At 41.9% G+C, this 3,222-nt stretch overlaps 1 non-coding gene across 1 annotated transcript; it reads right to left on the bottom strand.

Moving 5' to 3' along the window:
- Positions 1-2,315: 2,315 nt before the first annotated feature.
- On the bottom strand, positions 2,316-2,420 carry LOC150039702 (U6 spliceosomal RNA). Its single transcript, XR_016534262.1, has one exon. It is a non-coding gene; the product is annotated as a U6 spliceosomal RNA (small nuclear RNA).
- Between the last annotated feature and the right edge of the window lie 802 nt (positions 2,421-3,222).

Raw genomic sequence — 3,222 nt, 5'->3', positions numbered from 1 at the left:
CTCTGGGCCTGGGCGCTGTCCCTGAGCTCTTCAACTCAAGGCAACTACTGCCCTACCTTCCCCCTGACCCAAAGCCCCGTTCCTGTTTTCTGGTGGTTATTTGGAGATAAGAGTCTCATGTTCTTTAGTGCCCGGGCTGGCTTTGAACCACAGTCCTCAGATCCCAACCTTGAGTAGGATTATAGGACTGACGCACATGAAGAAATTGATTGTGAGAAGTTAGTACTGAAGAGATTTATGTATAAATCTTTACTCTCAGAAACCATTAACACTTAGGTTAAAGGCAAGGAGATGCATAAAATACTCCAGTGATATCTGAATCTAGAAAATATTCGGGTTCTTCACTTGGAGAGCAACAATATATAATATTCCAAGAAAATAAAGGAAAGAGCTTATTCTCCCATGGTAAATCAAAATAGTATTTGAAAAACACAACCATGAGGATTCTATAGGTAGATGGTAAGTACTCAGTTTAAAACTCTACCAATACATAGTGGAATTCTTTGTGATGTTTTAAAGTCCTACAGTTAGGGTGGGAGAAAATGTCTACCTTGACCTGGCACAGTGGCTCACACCTGGAATCCTAGCTACTCCAGAGGCTGATGTCTTAGCATCATAGTTCAAACCAGCCTGGGAGCTAAAGACTCTGAGACCCTTATCTCCCAATTAACCACTATAAAACAGGATGTGGCACTGTGTCTCCATATGTAGGGTGGTAGTCTTGAGCTGAAGAGATCAAGGACAGTGCCCAGACCCAGACTTCAAGCCCCACAACCAAAAACAAAATAAAGCCAGGTGCGATGCCTCACACCTTTAATCCTACTCAGGAGGCTGAGGTCTGAGGATCAAGTTTCAAAGCCAGCCCAGGCACAAAAGGACCTGAGACTCTTATCTCCAATTAACCTGGAGAAAATGAGCAGTGGGCTTGGCTCAAGGGTAGGGTAGTAGCCTTGAGCTGAAGAGCTCAGGGACAACACCCAGGCTGAAGTCCAACTACCAGAACCCACAGTAAATAAATAAATAAGTAAATAAATGAAAAACAAATTTAAAGAAAGCAAATGTGTTCACATTAAAGAAACTTGGAATCTTATTTATGATTTTGTCTATTTTTCATTGTAACTCATTTAGATATCCAAGAAATGAAGGACATAATTACAGCCTGCCAGGAAAATTCAGTTGGATGTCTATGTGAAGCAGCAGTCACCAGTAGTTATACAGTGGAAAAAAGAGGGAGATTAGTGAGAACATTTGATTTGAGTTCAAAACCGAGTAGGAATAATCTGGATTCCTTAGTGATGAAGACTGAAGAATTCAGTGAGTTTCAGAACACACTCCTTTACAGTGAGCCTGATGACATACATGCTGCATCTAGGCCAGGTGTGACTCCTGTAGTTGAAGAATCCTTTAGATATTCAGAGCAGGTTAGATCAAAATGTGAGTGTTCTGATGAGCTGAAGTATTTTGAATATGGTGAAGAAGGGAAGGTTTTAAACTCAGAGAGCATATTTTTTAAGCAGAATTGGGTTTTTGTGGGAGACTCTGACAATAAACATAACCAGCTTAGAGAAGACTATGATAAGTCAACTCACAATACCCAAGCAGTAGTTCAGAGAGGGAAGAAAACAAGTGAATGTACCAGATGTGGAAAAACATACACCTAGAAATCAGCTCTTAGGAGACACTGGAGAATTCATACAAAAAAGATACCATATGAATGCAACAAATGTGGAAAGTCTTTCACCCAGAAGTTAGGCCTTAATAATCATCGGAGAACACACAGAGGAGAGAAACATTATGGATGTCATGAATGTGGAAAATCCTTCTCCCTGATGGCATACCTTATTACTTATCACAGGATACACACAGGAGAGAAATCATATACATATAACAGGTGTGGAATGTCTTTCACCAGGAAAATAGACTTTACACTCCATCGCAGAACACACACAGGAGAGAAACCTTATGAATATAATGAATGTGGAAAGTCAGTCTCCTGGAAGACAAGCCTTACTAATCATCAGACAACACACACAGGAGAGAAACCATATCAATGTAAGAAATTCCTCGGAGGCAAGCAGATCAGGTAAAAACTGGGATGATTTCAAGACTATCTGTGCACTGTAATTTTCATTGTTCAAGGTAACATTTTGGAAATATTTTTAAAATATATTACTTCACAAACATTGCTACCTTTCTCATAGTTTTTGTCCCCATTTCCTACCCCCACCCCTCCTAATCATCTTGTTGTCCTCCCTTCCCTATTCTATTCCAAAGAAACAATGATATATATATATATATATATATATATATATATATATATATATATATATATCACGAATTTGGATGTCATCCTTGCACAGGAGCCATGGCAATCTTTCCTGTATCTTTCATTTTGGATATATTTATTCCTAAGTGTTTTACTGTTTATACTAGTGTAAACAGATTTGATTCCTGACATTATTTCTAAATTGTAAATTTCTCACATATGTCCACTTAACTTTTATCCAATTATTATATCCCATTATTTCATACTGAACTGTTATTGGCAAAGAGTTTCTAAATCAAAGATAAGGTTAGCTTTGGGAGCCACTGGCAACTGCCTGTCATCCTAGCTCCGCAGGGTGTTAGGTGCTTAGGTTCCACCCTGGCAGAGGTAGAGGCTGCTGGAGCACAGTCTCCAGCAAGGCCCCACAGGCTCCAAGTTTCCACTGAGTCAGCGCTGCCAGGGGGAGTCCCAACACCAACACCAGTGTTGGGCACCATGGAGCCACCAGGCTTGTGGTGCCCTCTTATACACTTGTTAGCAAACATCTGTATCCATGGAGATCTGCTTTCTTGTGGAGCTTTCCAGTCTCTCTGGTACAATCTGCTGGTTCCAATATTAGATCTCCCCCCTCCAGCATCAATGGTGCTTCCCCAATCCTCTGTTGGTCCCTCCACACCAACAGGGTGGTGAGAAAGTGGCAGGGGTGGGTTGGGTGGTCATCTACTGGTGTGCACTGGGAGCTGGTATGCAGAGTTCACTTGGCCCGGGATCCTGGGAACTCAGGATCAGATCCTGGCCTCCTCTGCTGCTGATGCTGCAGCAACGAATCCATCTCCTCTGGCTTTGCAGATACTGCTGTAGCCTTGCTGGTACCCAGCTTCCCGGGTCTGTGGCTCCTCACATTCCTTGCCATGGGACTGAGGATGCCAAGACACGCTTTACCCTAGTATCTCAGT

The sequence above is a fragment of the Megascapheus bottae genome, unplaced genomic scaffold, assembly GCF_031878675.1.
Source record: "Megascapheus bottae isolate mThoBot1 unplaced genomic scaffold, mThoBot2.hap1 HAP1_SCAFFOLD_62, whole genome shotgun sequence".
NCBI lineage: Eukaryota > Metazoa > Chordata > Mammalia > Rodentia > Geomyidae > Megascapheus > Megascapheus bottae.
This window is presented reverse-complemented; position numbering and strand designations above follow the sequence as displayed.